Source organism: Embiotoca jacksoni, unplaced genomic scaffold (genome assembly GCF_022577435.1).
Source record: "Embiotoca jacksoni isolate LCO1_2020_lvr unplaced genomic scaffold, fEmbJac1.0.p SCAF_44, whole genome shotgun sequence".
Taxonomy (NCBI): Eukaryota; Metazoa; Chordata; class Actinopteri; family Embiotocidae; genus Embiotoca; species Embiotoca jacksoni.
Window position 1 is genome coordinate 1,823,123 of NW_027185397.1, and position 19,235 is coordinate 1,842,357.

The 19,235-nt window shown below is 41.1% G+C and overlaps 1 protein-coding gene across 5 annotated transcripts in view; it reads right to left on the minus strand.

The window, feature by feature from the left end:
• The window catches only part of LOC138210251 (spermatid perinuclear RNA-binding protein-like), an 85,804-nt gene that overhangs the window by 59,039 nt on the left and 7,530 nt on the right, over window positions 1-19,235 (minus strand). The gene's annotated exons all lie outside the window — the stretch shown is intronic.

Sequence of the window (19,235 nt, forward strand, 5' to 3'; positions counted from 1 at the left end):
GGGAAGCAGATGCACGTTATACAGACAGGCTGATATAATAACAACCAAAAGAGATGTTCAAATGGAGATTGTCATTTTAGCCAAAATGCTAAAAAAAAAAAAAAAAAAAAAAAAAAAAAAAAGTGAATACAGAGATACATGACACAAGGACACCAGGAGCTCCAGTGCCATCCATGGCTGTACACGGGCATACGGTAGTCTGCTGCAGTTTTAATGAATTCCCCATGCGTGTTCATTTTCTAATAACCTTTCATCTCCCTGAAGAGGGGAAGTGATTAAACCAGGATAATTAAGGCTACAGCAATGACTTTATAAGGACGTTGACGGTGCTGCAGTAGTGGCAGATGGTGAGCTCAGCGTGTGACTAAAAAGACAAAGCTGAATTAAAAAAATAAATAAAAACAGGCCTGAGAGTGAGAGAACATAAGCAAAGAATTTATTCTCTCTCTACCTAAAAATAGACTCTCATGGTCGTTCTGACATGCTTTACTCTAATAAAAGTCAACACGATGAAGGATGTATCGCTCGGTGCTTTAAGAGCATGGACTCCCGGTGAGTCGGGTTTATTTGCATAGCCCTTAATCACAGCTACAGTCTCATAGGGCTTCACGACGCCCACGTTATGGGACAATAAATTAAAACCACACTCTCCAAGCTCACATTTGAGAACAAAAACCCTGCGAGAGGTTTTTGTTTCATTTCACCAATTAACATCATTAAACTCCAGTCAACGTTTAATCAATGAAAGAAGATCAGGTTCTCCGTGGCTCTTATAGATGTACTTGGTCGCTGCGCGTGGAGCGCAAATAACCTCGGTTGTTTATGCAGACTGGTTATTTATAACGGAAGAAGGGCCAAGCCGGCCAACAACTCACCACAAATAAAGGTTGGCTTCCCCGTGAGGACACGGATCAGCTCCAGAAAAGGCTCTCAAATGGCCGTAATTAGATAATGAGTACGACAAAGATTCAATCCCAACTTGAGTCTTTTAATATTGACTGTCTGCCAACACGTGTGACATGACATCATTTACCAGCACCAAGGAGGTGAGGTCTATTTGTCAGCAGGACTACTGACCCTTTACATTTTAGGTTGGATCCATAAATTATTTGTTACTTATATTAACGATGTTAGAGAGGACATCTGGCCTTAAAACCCAGTAGATGGAAGTCGTGACAAAACAGGCCAAAAAATACAACGTCTCCATATTACAATCCACATTCAGTTGTATTCTGGGATACAAATGTACTTGCTCAAACTTAATACAGAAAGCAGTCAGTGTGGAGCTGTCAGGACCGGTTTCACAGGGGAGAACCAGTACAACTGTAAATATGTAATATGATCGGGGCCAAGTAAATTGAAAGCAGAGAAGACACATGATGGGAAACCACCTGCACACACCGCAACACTGTTGACCAGTTGTACTTGTCCACCCGTGAATTTGAACCACGGATCTTCAGGTCACCAGAGAAGGTGACTTCCACACTGAAACATGCAATTCCACAACCATCTAGTAACTTTAGGGGAAATACATTACATGTGCAAAAAAAAAGAATAGTTGTGTCTGTTTACACTTAAAATGCATCAAAATTTCAAAAGTTTTAATGTAGATAATCGCAAAAATGCAAAGTTGATTGTTAAAGTGCCACCTTCAGTTCAATGTGTGTCATTTTTTTGTGCTTGAGCAGTGGTGAGTGTGTGTGTGTGTGTGGGGGGGGGGGGGGGGGGATGTGCAACCTAGCTGGTGATTTTGGTAAAGTTTGGACTTACAGTTTTTGCCACCTGATCACTTTTAGCGGAGAAAATATAATACTATAGAAGAAGGTTCTGTGCAGCGAGGCTGTTTGGACCCCTAAATATGTCCCGACATGTGCTGTAGTCGTTGTGGTTGCATAGACGAGGGGATTGTTGGCCTCGGCAGAAGTCTGGTTTCTCCTGGGTCGAGTTTTTGTTGATTTATCTCAATATAAATGTGGTTAGATTAAGTTACATTGAAAGTAATAAAGCAAATTGTGTTTATTTAGCAAGCTTAATCTGTAATATACTTTTCTACTGACTGCACTTTTGTATCATATCTGAGGAAAAGGAATTCTGTTTTGATTTCTGGAACATCTTAAATCTCCATTTAGACAGTGATAGTGGAGAGAATAGGTGCAATAGAGCAAGGAAAGATGAAGTTCAGTTCAATTACATCTGAATATACAATCAAATTGATAAATAATAAAACTGAACTGAGTAAGTGAGATGATATGCACAGATAAAGCAGGCAGCGTTTTCAATATTGGAGTTCTTAAAATACCTTTCTGAAAGGAACCAAATACCTGCAGGAGAGAGGAGAGGCAGTAAACCTGCTGTCAGTCAGAGGACTAAAGGCTGCGAGCACAACTGGCAGGCGAGAAGATATTGTAAGAGATTGCCGGTATTGCGAGAGCAGCAGAGAGTCGACTAAGAACGACGCTCTGAGGCAAACAAACACTTCACAGCTCCAGATATTTTTGGAAATCTGAGTGAAATCCAAACGTAAGCCCTCCCCGGAGCAGCCTTTGTGATGGTGGTGTACAGGAAAGCACCGGTGATATTGGTTCCATTCCCGGTGGGACGGTAACACGACCGCAGTCACAGGTCAGACTGCCGCCCTGCTAAAAATGCAACCACTCAGGCTGCTGTAATGCACTCAGGACAATAACGTCCACCTAATGGCTGAGCTCTGCCACGACGAAAACCATCCATCCTCAGGTATTCTCTCTCCCTAATGCCTCCTCCAGCCTCTCCAGCTCCCCATCCTCCATTTTGAAGAAAGGTTAGATGAACCCGGGGAGGGTATTATTTCAGGGCTGTCTTTATTTAGGTCGTTTTCACTATGGGGAACTTTTATGAGCAGGCTTTTATGTTCACACATGTTTTCATATAATGGCCTGTGCAATCCTGTGAGCCTGAAACCAGGGATGGGAAGCAAAAAAAAAAGCCTTGTTCTCTCATACAAAGCTTTCGTGACTACCTTTTGATCTGACAACAAAAGGCAGCGCAGACGCTCGCATAATAATCCAAGTGCTGTGGATGATACGCTTTCCAAAACTTGGGAGTTTTTGCTCTGAAATGATACGTGGAAACTAAAGTAGCAACACAGCTCAAAACTTCTCACTAATAAAAAACAAAATCACAATAACATTGATTGGATTATATAGAATCTAAACTTGTAACACTGTATTTAAGTGGAGATCCGCTCTGTTGGACAGATAACGCAGAGTGACCTTCAGGTCAGGAGATCTTTCCCTCAGATGGACGCTGCCTTGCCCGAAGCAATATTCCACCAGAGGGCGATGCTTTAACGTCATTATTGGCACCACGGTGATGCTTACCGACCGCATCGCTGTCTGCCAATTATGACGTTAAAGCGTCACCTTCTGGTGGAATATTGTGATTAAACAATAAGTTAACAACTAAATATAATATGTAATTAAAATGTTTTCATATTCTGGAGCAATTCACTCTCAAAATACAAAACTTTTTGTTGGTGTGATCTCCGTTTCCATGGCAACACATGGGGTATGCCTAAGAATTGGAAAACAATCCGTCCCGTCAGTAGACTCTTATGTAACGTATGCAATGTTACTAATCCAGGAAGTAGTCCGACCCTTAGCAACCACCGAGCAACAGAGAGGATTTCTAGTCTCCAACTGAATAAATACAGAAAAATAGAAACACTAAACCGCTCAGCTAACTCAGTCTGGTTGGAACAAAGATATCTGATGAACAAAGATATCTGATGAACAAAGATATCTGATGAACAAAGATATCCACGGACTCATGTGTTTTTAACATTTTAGCTCCGTGTCATGTGTTCAAACCAAACCGGTCCAGCTAGCCGCCGCTAGGATTGTAAGTGCGTGACTATCCGTGGTGTTACGGTACGGGTGCTCGGAGCGACCAAAAAGGACCAAAAGAGACCCGACTTCACCAAATGGGTCATTTAATAGAACTATAACAAGTAGAAACTACATTATATTACTTGTTATATAATATTCTATTCTAACTCTATGTTCTCATTGAGGAGGTGGAGGGATATTTCTAGTGATGAGCAGGATGTGATGTCATGAGGATTTGTTTCAAATGTTCAGTTGACCAATCAGATCTCTGGGGCGGAGCTACTTGTTGTATAATATAAACATTACAGCACTACACAATGATGTGAACGATCTATGTGAACAGCAGAGAATATATCTAATTGTGTGTGCTGCACTTCTGCTCTGCATCGAGAGGTGAGAGTGATTTTTGTTCAGTTTGATCAATACATTGAAGGTTTTCTGTGCTATACATCTGCCATCCATTCATTTAGGTTAACACAACCCGAAGACCAGAGTGGTTAAAACAGATTTACTGCTTTTCACCCTGCATATTCTCAGCCCGGTGTGATCCCGGGTTAAGAACAGCCCTGGGCCAACATAACCCGTTCTCACACACACCATGTTAACCCGGGGTTAACCTAAGATCAGGGCTTTACGATTCACACGCCACCTCTACTCACCTTAGGTTAAATGTCACGCATTCTCGAGGGATGCATCAGGCTGCTCATTAACAGGAAGCAGCAACGGTGAAATGGCAGATGGGGACGGCAAGTCCAAAAACATACGAAATATTTCTTGTACACTTGATTGTAAGAACATGGGACCTTATTTACCGATAAATTTGTTCTTAAGAAAGGTCCAAAGAAAAGTCTACGTCAGATTCACGATGCGCCCTCAAACCACAGATCTGTTGTCTTCTTATAGTGATTAATCCCATTTAACTCAATCCTAATTAGCATAAGGAAACGCCCCATAAAAGGGCACGAGACTGCAGTTAGTTGTGAAGTGGAGGTGGTGCTGCAGGAGTGAGCAGAAACAGAGCTGCTTTATTTGGTAACGTAAATCATGGATGTAAAATAAAAAAAGATGCATGGGATGCAATTAGTTGCTCGGTGAACGGTGTATCAGGAGATGTGAACACAACTGATGAAATCTGAGGCCAAAAAAAGCCGCCTGTCCATATACAGAAGACGGATGCAGTAGGCTATAATGGTTTGATTTTCATCATTTAATTAAAGACGGGAAGCAACAGAAGCTGGAGCCCCTCGCAGCCTCCGCCTTCCTGCAGCAGCACCTCCATCCAGGCACCCAGATCACATTCAACTGCCCCAAGTCCCGGATAACCACGAGCCCAAACGCCGACACAGACGACCTCCACACCGGCCACAATCTCACAACCACTAAAGGATATGAATACCAATTTAAAATAAAGAAATAAAATGACACTGAAAGCTGTTTGTATTTTTAGTTACATGTTCCCTTCTTGGGAGTAATCGTAAACCACAAATAATGACACTAAAAGTCTAATTAATTCCAAAGTCTTTTGTTTGAAACAAGCATTAATTTGATGTCAAACTTGGACAGCAATTTTGTTGTCCGGTGTGTTTATTTAAAGCCGATTAATAGAAATAATTATTAAGAGATATTATAATATTATAAATTATAAAAAAAATGTCATAGTAGTTTAACTCCGTAATATTATACAAGTGAAAACATAATAACTATTTGTTTTGCACAAACAAGTCAGCACTCAAATGTGCATAAGTGTGCTATTGAATTCATGTAGATTCTGTTGTTGAACACAGAATTAGTCCCAAATAAGAAAACACGGCTGAATGCCAGAATCTTTGTGTGTAAAAGTGCCAAAGTGGGTTTTTAAGAAGAAGAACGCTTGGTGAATGAATGTCGGTGAGTCTGGACCCGGCAGCCTCACCGACAGGTTCATTCTCTGCAGCTTTCTCCAAACACAGCCAATCTGGGTGGGTGCTTCACACCGTTCACCACAGCGAGCAGCTCATAATGTCTTTCAGAGCAGGACCTGTAACCCTGGATATCAGGACTCCTCACAACGCGGCGGAGAACGTACTTCAGCGGCTGCACAGAGTCTCTGTGATCTCCTTGCAGAGCCGAAGATGACCGACTCCGCTGCAGCGCCAATAAAACCGACTACAAACGTTATATAAGTGAATCACAGCTGGCGGGGTGAAACAACACACGGCAACATGAGCACACAGATGTACACACCTCCAGCAGGCGGGCCGGTGCTTATAGAGACCAGGTTATGTTTACCCTTGAAATACCATAGTAATCTTCCAGCATGCTCTTTTACAGCCCGATGCTAACGGGACTGGAAGAGAGGAGGAGAAATCTGAGCCAGGCGTAAAGTTCCCTCTCCGAGATGACAATGAAAAAAGGGAATTGAATAATGAATAAAATGTGATATATTTAAGTGAACTAGCTGAAACTGATGACAAAAGACAAAATCCTTACATCATGAAGACGTGAAGCGGCGTTTGTTGAGTGGTCAACCAAATAACCAAAAGAGAAGAAGTGTGATAGGAAGACATGGTTTAGTCCATGAAGTCCAGGTAAGTGAAAATAATGTGTAAAATATCATCAGCATATACTTGGATGTAGGAGCAGGAGCACTGGGGAGTGACGAGTGTGTTGTTGCAGGCAAGAAATTTGCGGTTTTCGACGCACTGTGACGTGGGGAGGGCGGGGGGTGGGGGGGCAGCGGAACCCCCTTAAATGTCAATGAAATCCCACCTGATCGTACTTTCACCTGTGAACACCTTTCTCGGCCTCGGACAGTGACGTTCCACTCTTTGGAAATGCAAATGTCACTCAAAACGCCTCGCCAGCTCATTGCTTCACTGTGATTTTCTTACGGCCTTTCAAGGGTCTCTGTTGCCGATTTCCCAAGTTTGACACAAAGTTTGACTCTTTGCTCATGTCCACAGAGACACGACTTCTCATCACCACGATCGTTGCTCCTCACCACCGTTACTCCCGTGCAACTTCCAACTCGCCTGCTTGAGTTTTAAGTCCACGGTGAAATTTCAAATACGCACAATCCAGTGCTTACGAAAAGTGAGTGTAGCGTTAGTTCTGTCGGGCCTCGAAGTTGAGCTCGGCTCTCTTGACAGCTCAACAGCTGATCTCCAGGTAATCCCACATCAGCTGGATTCTTAACTCCTCCCTTAAAGCTGTGTTTGATTTAATCAATGTCGTTTCTGCTGTCATTGATGGCTGCTCTGTTCTGCTGGTTCCTGCTGCTGCTCTCCCTCGTCCTTCCGTCCAGGCACATGGGCACTGCAGACTTTCTACACGTGTTTTACAGAGCTGATTGGAGACCGACAGCTACAAACATCAGGTGCTCTCAGGGTTGAAGCAGACAAGCCATGGCAGCTCGGGTAACAGTCCTAAAACCTGCTTTCCACGTTTAAAACAATGTTTTAACCGTTTACACCAAAGGCACAATTTTCTCCTGTGATTATGCTGAAGATGTCTCTCAAATGTCCTAATTTGTCCTCCACAACAGCAGGTGGCGCTGTAAATAACTTCAAAAACTCTCATATAGCTTCAAAAATCTGCTACTACTTTGATACTGTAAAAATGATAGAACTATAAGGCGATATGCGGATTGATGGACGGTAATGTGGCTCAGTGAAGAGTGAGTCGCCTTATGTGCATAAATGACTAATAATTGGAACCTTTGCAGTGTTAAAGTATAACATCGCTACGTCTCTGGAGGAAGGCGGTGGGGAGGTGAAGTTTATAAAGCCCAGCTGGGTGACGCCCACACCGACGGCTCAGGAACACAGCTGCTTTGTTATGAAACAGCAGCTTCAGTTTTAATTTTTTTGCAGTTGAGGATTAAAGCTTTCATTAATGCATTAATGGATCAGCGCCGCACGGAGGGCCTGAAAACATCCAAGCAAGCACAACACGCATCCCTCTGATACCAAAAGCAGCAGCAGCAGTGTGTGTGTGTGTGTGTGTGTGTGTGTGTGTGTGTGTGTGTGTGTGTGTGTGTGTGTGTGTGTGTGTGTGAAGCTGGGCACTGACATTGTGTGTTTTAGTCAGTTCTTATTGTTGTGCATTAAAACATGGGGCTTGGGGGGATGGGGGAGGAGGGGGGGGGGGGTTCTAAAGCCAAACAGTTTTCCTGAGAGGTCCCAAATGAGAGCAGCAATTTGAAAATAAAAAAGCCTCCTGGTGGCCGAGGGCTCAGACGCAGGTCTAAGTTCTGTGTGCTTTGTAGGTGTGGCCAACGTTTCTGGTAATGTGGTGAAGCAGGTGGAATCCATCATTTAGCAGGAACAAACTTTACGCAGGAGAGGTTCAGGCTTCAGCCACCAAATTCATGGCACTACGAGACATCATATCAAACTGGCTTGAGAAAAGCTAACTACTATTATAAATTCTCCTTCCCCTGGTACTGAGAACCAGTGTAGGAAGCGGTTCAACGATACAAGATGAAGGGTCACAACAAAAAAACCTGTGCTGATAAACGTAAAGTAAATTACGCTTAAAGCTCCGGATGCAACTCCTTCATTAACAACAATGATGAAGAGCAATGTGCTAGAAACCAACTGATGTTGGGGGAATGTCAATAGTAGTCAGATAGTCATAGTTTACTTTCCAATTATTAATTAAATGGCTGTCGTGCAGAAATGTTAGTGTCACCCTCCGTGGCCTCGTGCTGCTGGCAGATCACTGAACCAGATCAGTAAATAAAAAGGCTTTTGAATTGTTTCCCCTTTATGTGTAATTCAACTGCAACAATTTCATTTTTAGTTAACCGGAGTTGTCTGCTGTATTATAAGGCTGAGATTGGCTACTGCATCACGCTCCCCAACCGCCTGATTCACATCCAATTCAATAGACAAGAGACATCTTGATATTTGTTATGATAAACTGAATCGGAAGATTGCATTCAAAACATCTTGTTCTAATGGTTTATCTAAGTTGGATGACAGCCAGCCACCAAACCTGTCCTGGGACTTCAGATTGGTCTCTTCATGTGCACTCTGCCCACTGATGGGGGACAGATTTCAGTGAAACACCGCCTCCTATAGTTTCTGCAGTTTGGTAGAATTCCCACACCCTTGCCCTGCTGTGAGTTTTGTTTTTCTATAAATGAAGATTGTAAAGTTAGATTGTACGGACCCGGTCGAGAACAGACAAAAACCTGATGACGAGTTAAGGCTGTAGTTATGTTACATTGTGCTTAGCTCCCTTTTTAGGAAGACCGGAGTAACAACAAACAGCCAAAGCAAGATTATATTTGGACTATTTTTAGACTGGTTTAGAGTACGACTTTTAGCTGCACTAAAGATATGTTTTGAACTGTCCAAACAAGGTCACCTGGTTTGTTTGCAACAAAATTTGGTAGACAGCTAGATGACGAGCTAACTGAGCAGCGTGGGAGAAACTGTAATGGATCTTTTGGCATCTACCAGCCAATAGATGCGGCAGTAGCCTCGATGTGTTATTCAGGGTGACCCACTTGTTTGTGGCCTTGCTCATGAGATGTAAGCTAGTGGAAACATCTTAAAGGATTGCTTGGTTATGTCATGTTTTCTGGCAGCTGGCGGTTTTGTTCCGTTTGGGTTTTATCTGGTTATCTTTTGGCATGCATTTCAAACATACTGTACATTTCTGAAAAATTCAAAGGAGAAGATATGGATACGTGTTACTTATCAGTTTTGTATTTGGTCCAATTTTAGACCTCAATCAGTCGCCCCCAGAGAATTTCAGAATGGAGTGAATTTCTGCCTCTGTTGTTATTTGATGTGCAGTTTGACGGATCGACCTGGCAGGTCACAAGTTCTGGTTTAATAAGTTGAAGTAGCAGCAGTTCCTTGGCACCATTTCGCCCCCCTGGCTTCTATGAAAACATGTCATAAAGTGAGTGTGTTTTAATATTAACGCCGTAGACCTTAAAACTGAGACCGCTCTGATATAAAACTGAACTTTTTCTGAGAATTTTAAAGGGCTCGTCATCAAAGTCACCTTGAAAGTTAAAGTCTTGGAAACATTCTGGAACTAAATGAATGAATTCAGCGGTAGTTCCAGAGTGGAGTTTTAGGATCACGGTCTCCCGGCAGGTACCGGGGGGGATCTGAAAATGCGACCTTTCCGGCGCTGTATGTCAGACATCCACACCGTCACGTTTCTACATCAAAGCTTTACGGTGAACTAGTAAATCGAACGGCTCACCTCGAGCTGCCCCCGACAACGACCAAAACTCCTTCCAAACCGTTCTTAAAAAAGTTGATTTTTGGAACAAACAGAAAAACGGAGTGAAACTGTGAACGTCAGTGTCATAAAGTAGAGGTGTAACCATCGGTCGAGATAAAACCGCCTTGGTATCCACGACGACTCAAAGGAGAGTTTCTGCCTGGAAATGATGAGCGAACAGAAAGCGCAGTGAGCAGCTGCATTCTTCAGACCTGCTTTATTATTCTCGTCCACAGAAGGAGGCTTGCGTTGCATTTTTATTGCTCGCCATACTGTCTTCTTTATTGTTCTAATACGGTTTGAAAAGCACTTCCCCGGGAAGTTTTATATACAGCAGATTAAGTTTACATCTGGTGTGGGACTGTTTCTGTTGGTGTGAGTTGCAGGAAAATGAACAGGTCGGGTAAATTTCCACTGTGGATGTTTGCCGACAACACGACGGCATCTATCCATCAACTGAAACATCTTCCCTGTCGTAAAGGAGCAGTACACTCAACTGCAAATTGAAGCTTTTTTTTTTTTTTTTTAAACATCTATAGGTTTTCTCCTCATTTCCGTGTTGTATGACACACAGTTAGTGTTAGACTCTTGAAACTGCATCATAATGATCTTTAAGTCTGCATCCATGTCTTTCATTTTAAGTTTCGAGAGTTTCCTAAAATAATTCTTATTGCATGGAAATGAATGTAAACTAGTAGCTTCCTGGAACAGATTTTAGCAAAATGTTTAGTTTTGATGTGCAGTCTATTCAATCTGTAGAAGAACCACGTCTGGTCTGTTTAAGTCCAAGTAAGATGTGCTGAAACAAGAGCTACTGCAACTGCAAAACACCAAGAGAAGAGAACACGGTATGATTTGTGCTTTTGAAAAGGCTGAAGAAAAGACTGCAGGATGCTTTTTTATTTCGATCCAAAAATTTAATTTGTTGTAGAGCTCAAATAATTAGCTTTTAAATTGGTTATTCAATAGGGGAAAAACTTCACTGGCAACTAGCTCAATAATTCATCATTTTTTATTTTTATTAAAAAACAACAAATAATTGGAGAATTTGCTACTTCACTATAAAAATAAATTGACAGAAGTCCGATTGATTCCCTTTTCAAATTCGTATTTTTGAAAGCACTACGTGGTCTTGTATATCACACATGCTGACGGAGTGTGAACCAGTACGACCCCTCTTTAGTCGTTCCTCCATGAAGGACTAAAACTTTTGGCGAGTCAGCTTTTAGCTGCTTTGCTGCTGGAACAGACTGTGTTGAACTTTTTAAATGTAAATTGAAAACCCTCCTCTTCAGCCTCGCTTTTGCACGTATCTTAATTTGAATATACTTATCTTTAAATGTTTCGTTTTATCTATTTGCTTCTCTTTATTTATTTCCTCCACACTTTCATACCTGCATGCATCTGTTTACTTTGACATACTTTTAATTCCTCTTACCTGTCCTATCTCATTTTTATCCTACCTTCAGATTAACAGTCACTTTTAATCTTTTCGATGCGTTGTGCTCATCTTCCCAATTAAATTTTAGTTTTTAGTTATTATCTCACTCTATTTTACCACTCTTATTGTCATTTTAGCTTTTAATCTATCTTCTATATTTCTTTTAACTCGATCATCCTGTGTGCATTTGGTCTCAAAGTGGTTTTTAAATAGTCTTATTTTCCTGTTAATTTGTTTTTAAGTCATGTTTTTAATTCGTACTCAAATTTATTTTATTTTTCTGGGATACAATTGTCTGCCTTATTATTGACCTGTCAATCATCTATAAAGAACTTTGAACTGCACCAAAATGTTTGATTGATGTTAGTTTGATTGATTGATAAACTGAATGTGTTTTTTTTTTAACGGTTTGTTGAACGATGCAACATATTTGAAGGCACCACCTTTTATTCTGGGATCTATTTCATATGGGCTAAAAGTTTAAGTGAGAAAATAATCATCAAATGAATCGCAAACAAAATAACGGTGATATGAAGCTCTAGTGAGGTGGTAAAGAAAATGAAGTGATAAGAGAGCAGCTTTGAGCCTTCACAGTGAAAACACCAAAGATTGACATCAACACGTACAAGTTGTTTTCTTCATGAAAGTCCGTATGAATTACCAACATGTCATTAACCGTCAGCTGTTTGCAACAGCAACTGGCAACAATATAAAGATTCAAGCTGATCTGACTGTCAATGTTGGTGTTAAATTCTAATAACAGTCAGGACACCTCGACTGTCGACTCATTTAACAACAACAAATAAGGTGGAAAGTGGAAAATATGTTGAGCTGCACATCTGCTCCTGGATGCAATTTCAACTCCTCGCGCTGCCCACAACCAATCTGAGCAGATACGTGAAGCGAGTCACCTGCGGTGTGCACACGCTGCAGGTGGTACGTGTGTGTGTGTGTGTGTGTGTGTGTGTGTGTGTGTGTGTGTGTTTGTGTTTGTGTGTGTGTGTGTGTGTGTGTGTGTGTGTGTCCGTGCAGAGAGGGAGGCGGTGTGTGTACCTCCGAGCCAGGTAATGGAGACATCATGTGGCCGTGCACGGCTGACTGCTCAGCGTTCAGCACTCCGAGCAGAGTAAACCTGTACAGGGATTTACGGCATGTTTCCATTTCAAACCGCACGGCTCCCTCCCAGAACGCCTCGACATCTCTATGTTCCTGGAAAATGTTATATTTGGGAAAAATTGCTGCCTTTATTTCTCACAGAGAAATGCTGAAACGCTCTTGTTCAAAGGCTAAATTAGAAATGACAAGAGACCGAAACTGTTTGTTTTTTAAGTTCAGCGAATCATTAAAACAGAGTTCTCTTCCTGCTGATGTACGAGTATCATGACAGGTATCATACCGGTATCATACAGGTATCATACAGGTATCAGTATAGGGAGGCTGCAGCTCAGTTGGTCGAGTGGGTTGAACACTAATCAGAAGGTTGGTGGTTCGCTCCTCCTGTCCACATGCCTAAGTGTCCTTGAGCAAGACACTGAACCCTAAAATTGCTCCCGATGCTGTACCATCGGTGTGTTGTAAGTCGCTTTAGATAAAAGTGTCAGCTAAATGTAAATGTATCATACAGGTATGATGACAAGTATCATACCGGTATCATTACAGTTCTGCCTGCTGATAAATACATTCACCTGCTCATTAAATACGATGTCATCTTCTCTGTTAAAAATCTTCTGAAGTCTGTAGTTTTAAAACATTTAGTAGCATTTCATTGAAACTATTGATTTGAAATTCACAAGGTTTCCTTGATTAATCTCAATATTTATATTACTATTCATATTTTTACAAGAATATCCTTAATCCTATATCAGGCAATCTTAATTCTAAGCAAAAACATCAAGAATCTCATCAGCATTCAGAATCATGCAGTCGTAGTCGCTGTTCGCATCCGACGCGCCAAAAATACAACATTTATCAAAAGTATCGTAATCAATAAAGGCGGCAGAGGAAAAAATAAGAATCTGACAAACTGAGTCGAAAGAGAGAAGGAGAAGCAGAGAGAGAGAGATGAGAAAGGGCAAGAAATGAGCAAAAAGTTATGCGACTAGTGCGTCAACAAAGTAAGCATGTTTTCAAATTTTAAATTTTTTGCTTTACAGAAAGATTCAGTGTTGGTGAGCAAAGATGTATAACGTTTCTAGCAACATCAGATCGGACGAACAGGTCACTTATTTAATTGCTATTAACTGAAGACTTTTTCTTGGTGTCTTGGACAGATATGATTTTAATGTATTTTTGTTTTAACATAATATCTGAAGAAGATTTTACAGTTTCTGTTTGTGCGTCGCACTTTGTACTTAACACGATGAAGAAAAGATTAAAACTTAATGCATACTGGAAAATCTTTACGAGAGTAAATATAGCTACTGTGCATTGATTCAAAGCAACAGATCCAAACAACAGCTGTCAGAAGCCAGTTTGAGTATGAAGCTCGTCTGTCACATCCATTTCACATAAATACAAGTTTGACAGATAAGACTGATTAACTGAGACACACAATGTCTAAACCAGGACAAACATCATCCATGCCGTTGGCGAAATACTGCTGATGTGTCAGCACAGATAACTTATTAAATAAAGAGAGAAAAAAAACGTGATATCAGACTACTGTAAATCAAAACTAATAGAAGTTATAAACAAATGAAATGCAAACTCTTGTTTTTCTCTTGCTGAATCTTGTTATTTTTGCCATTACGATCTTTTTCATGAGCTTTTTTTGTGTGGATGCGGACAGAATGAAATCCCTTTTCCTGCGAGCCCCGTTTGAACTCCAGAGGCTCATTATGCAGCAGCGTAGTAGTGGGCACCAGTCCAAGGCAGTCTTCACGGACCGAACCCAATTTCACAACATCCTTTCACCTCAACGCCGTCCACATCCTGTCTCCCTGCCAGACGTTTCACCTCGCGGCTCTACAACACCTCAGACATCAAAGCTGTGAACTGCACTTTCAAATCCACTTTTAAAGTTCAGGGAAAGTCAACGTCACACGGGCACGTGGATGAACCGAGAGACAATGCTGTGGTTTTTACTCCCTGCTTCTCCAGTCTTCACTCCATTTCCACCACAGGTAAACATCACATTACAACACCTTGTTTAATTTTATTCAAACAAACTCATTCTTGGCTACACTCCTGTTTCAAGGCGAATCCCCACACCAGGCGCCATCACTGTGGGACTTTAATTAACAGGTAGAAGACTTCTATATCGACCAACGGCTCCGTGACATGTTAAGTGGTCTTCTTAATGACCGATTTCTCGTTAGCATTTAAGACTTTAAGACAGAGCCGAGGGGTTAATAGCACTAATGCAGCTGAAATTAAAGTCAGACTGGCCGACGTGATGTACACTTTTTTTCTGGAAATATGACTCATAACATACACAGTCCTTTTTTTCCATGATCTAGTGTCAACAAACTCAACAAAAATCCCAATAAATCATCAAATTGAATCACAATTCTTGCAGAATCGCAAAATTTTTAATTAGCAACACATTGATCTGGTTCTTAAGTACCACGACAGCATCGAATCTCCCAGCAATAATTTTGATGAGGTGACTCAACGAGGCTGAACAACAGAAGGCAGAGACATCTTCTGTGCCGCAGCATGTGATGTGAAACACACCTCGGAGTAACTGAAGACCTGGAATCAGATCCATGAACGTCCGACAGTAGAGGTCGTGAGAGTGAGTAGCGTTGGGGAATGTGACGTATACAGCGCGAGAGGATTCTTCACATCACAGACGTTTCGTACCAACGTATCCATCCCTGTTATATCTCTGGTTTTGTTAGATCATCAGCTTTGTTGTATAATAGGTTTTAAATCACTGGATCCAATTAAAATAGGTATTCCTATACGGTTATTTTATTTAGAACATTTACAGAAATTAATTCCCAAAGAATTTACTACATCTGCAAATCTAATTCTATACCTTTTGATTGTACTCCAACAAACATTCAGATTCAGGGGCAGGTCCTAATGTTAACATTTGAGTCTTGATTGATTACATCAAAACAGCAGTGATTTTTTTTATGTTCCTTTAATTTGGTTATTCAAGACTCTTTTGTTTGTGAATGGTGTGCAGCAACGGGACGTTCATAGAGCACAGAGAAGCTACAACCTTCGTGAGTACTCCAAGTTTGGTCGTATTGAATTAGACTCTGTATCCAATATTATCTATTTAATATTAAAGATCTTGGTTCGGAGGGCATTAATTACATCTACTGTTCAGCTACAACATGAGGGCCAACTTCAAGTTTTCCATGTGGCAAAAACACCCACACTTTGATTGTCTCGTGAGAGTGGAAAACCCTCTGAAACATATTTAGACTCTGATGAGAATCTAAAACTCTACTGAAATCACACTCGTGACATTTTCTTTTGGCTTGCAGCTCTTTAAAGGAGTGAAGCTCAACAACATCGTCCACCGTGGTGAAACTACTATCTACTATCTACCTAAATCAATAGATAATTGACAATGCATACAGATGAGGACTGAAATGTGTATGATCAAATTCATAGCAGGTCTTCACGCTGTGTCCGGGGAGTATCGACAGCAGACGTCATGATACTGAATTAAATGGCAGCTTCAGCTCAATATATCCGTGTAACGCTGAAATCTGTTCTTTATGCTTCCCCAGTGTACGAGCTCCGTCCTGCATCTGGGGGAGCTGTCTGAATGGGGATGCACAGAAGAGGATGTGAGGACTGTCCTTTCATGCTGCCAGAGCAGAAATGCCTGAGTGAATATTTCAGTCCCAGTGAAACTGCTGGCAAAGCGCTCTTTACTGGGAGCCTCAAACGAGCGGCGCTCGTCCTCCACGAGCCGAGCGGCACTTGAAGATACGCGGAGGAGATGTTACAGGAAAGGATGCCGCCTGGTGTGTGGATTCATTTCTGGGCTGACAACAATCAGGTGGGTCTGCTCGTCCTGCACACCGCGTGGACGACGGAGACGGAGCGAGGACCCGCAGGACAAACGCGTCCGTCTCCGACTGAAGCTCACAGATTCAACGTGAGACTAAAAGTAAAATCTCGAAGTCAAAATCCAAATAAGGTACATTAGTTGAAATATAAACCCGTTTCAAGCAAAGTGTAAAATGGAAACAAAACAAAAAAACTGATTGGGATGATTTGCAAATCACGTAAATCGATATGAACTGAAAAACAGACCAAGGTAACATATAAAACCATGAAACTAAGATATATCATTGTTTTTGGATTCAAAATGAGCATATATATGCGTGTATATATATATATGTATACACACACGCATGTACACATATGTATATATATACATATATATATATACATATATATACACATATACACATATACACACACACACACACACACACACACACACACACGATTTCTCAGTGTCAACATGTTATCTTTGGTCTATTTTCAATTAACTATGGGTTTACATGATTTCCAAATCATTGCATTCTGATTTTATTTCCATTTAATCATCTGTGGTTTTAAAAACCTAAAGTATAGACAGGCTCGACTTCTGTGTTATGTTCCAAGTAAAAGGTATAACAAATAGTTGATACACATCTTTAACTGTTATATGTGCTTTTTTTTTTTTTTGAAGCGTGTATCTAGTCATTTTAATAACCAGGCTCACGTGTACATTTTCCACCAAAACAAGTTTCCCTCCGACACCGTTTTGCTTGAAACAGATGATTGTGACTGGTTGTGTGTCCGGAGTGCGTCCTGATCGTTCTCCAGCGCTGCGAGCAGCGTGAAGAGACGACTGGCTGTGAGACTGGTTTTCCACTCAGGGCTCATGGACGTGCATCCTCTGCATTGAGAATATAAAACAGTCATAACAGTCGCTCGGGCTGGTTTACTTTGCTTCATGCGGCATTCGCTGAACTTCTGACTACATTTTTTTGGTGGCATATGTTAATAATGCGAAACGTTAATGCTTCCCGAACTAAAGTATTGGAAATAAATCCTTCAGTGCTTCAAACCAGGTATGTGAGTAATGATATCAAGTTGATTCAGTGCCTGCAGTGACATTATTTTTCTGAAAATTGTATTTGGTTTAAACGTTTTTTATTCTGCAGCCTGTAAACACAAGAACACTGAACTAAATCCTGAATCACTAAACTGATCAGGAAAGTAGCAAAGTCAGCACATGGGGAGTTAAAAGTAAATAACGAGCTCCGAGTTTGTGAACGAACGCATCTTCAGTGCATCAAACTCCTGACTGGTTCAATCATTTTTTTTTTAATCGATCCACTTTGATATTCTATCAACGTTTTTAGACTAGACATATAAGAATGATGAGTGCACGATGTGAAAGGAAGAAAGTGAATCCATTTCTCAGCATCTTAGCATCTTTCAGGTCGTTGTTTTGGTTCCGTTGAATGTACATTTACTGTTTTTACTTCATCATCACAAACCTGGAGCTGTAACAAGCTGCTGTACGCCACAGCGACGTACATTCATCAGACTCAACTCCACGAATGATGATGACCTGCTGGTTGTAACAAAAATAAAAAAGTTACTTTTTGTAAACATGTCGACCATATCAACCAAATAAGACTGTCAGCATCATATAGCAACGTGGCTAAAAATAAACTTCAAACCAACATCAGCGTGATGGGAATAGACACAGTTTACTCCATTTTTTCCCCAAAGGAAGCCGCTGCAAAGACCTCCGACAACACTTTAACCATCCTCAAACCTTTGTCACATTTCATTACAACATCAGGATAAAATGAGAGTGGATGTGACAACTTTCTGGAATCAAAGACTCCTTCCTAGTTTCATCATCTATATTACTGTGCAGAGGTTTCTTAACGCCATTATTTTTGGTCTAATTGCCTAAAACGTCTAAATGGCACATCTGAAACACTACAGAGCAACAGGGATGCACCGAGTCTCACCCAGTGGATCAGGAATAGACCGTTAAAAATCTATTCATCAGCGTCTGTCGAAAACTCTGTTCATCTCAATAACAGTCCGCTGCTGACGCAGAAATACAGAGTCACATTTCACCCAACATACAAACGCTTCTGAGGAGTTTCACACCGCATGGTACACCAGAACATACATTCAGTGACAAACAGAAAGCACTGGTATCGGGTCAGCATTCACTTGCACATTTGAAACAACCACCGGAAACACCTAGAATTCTTTCTTTCTCAAATCTTTTTATTGATTTTGCAAATACTTTAGACCAAAAAGGAGAACAGGACTACCCTCAGGAAGTTGGGACACAGAAAACATTACATTCAGCTGTGTGTCACCTGGAGGTAGTGTCACTGACAAACTGCCACTGAATACAGAAATTTGAAATAAAACAAACAAACAAACAAACAAACAAGTCGCTCTGAAGAGATGTGGTGTAAAAGTTGGTTCAAACAAAGACAAACCCCCCCAAAAAACGCCAGGAAACAAAACATGTTTTCTTCTGTTTTTAGTACATTTCAATTGAAAAACACCAAAAGGTCTTGCTTTCATTTCATAGAGCTCATTAAGAAATGAAGTACAAATGTAAGCTGATGGCCCGATGACAGGCGTCTGTGTGCTGGCGAATGAAAGTGATTGGCAGCTGCCTCAGCTCAGACCTCCAGGCTGCTGCAGTGTTTCTAGTAAAGCACCGCGTCCAAGATGATGACATATTTATTTTAGCC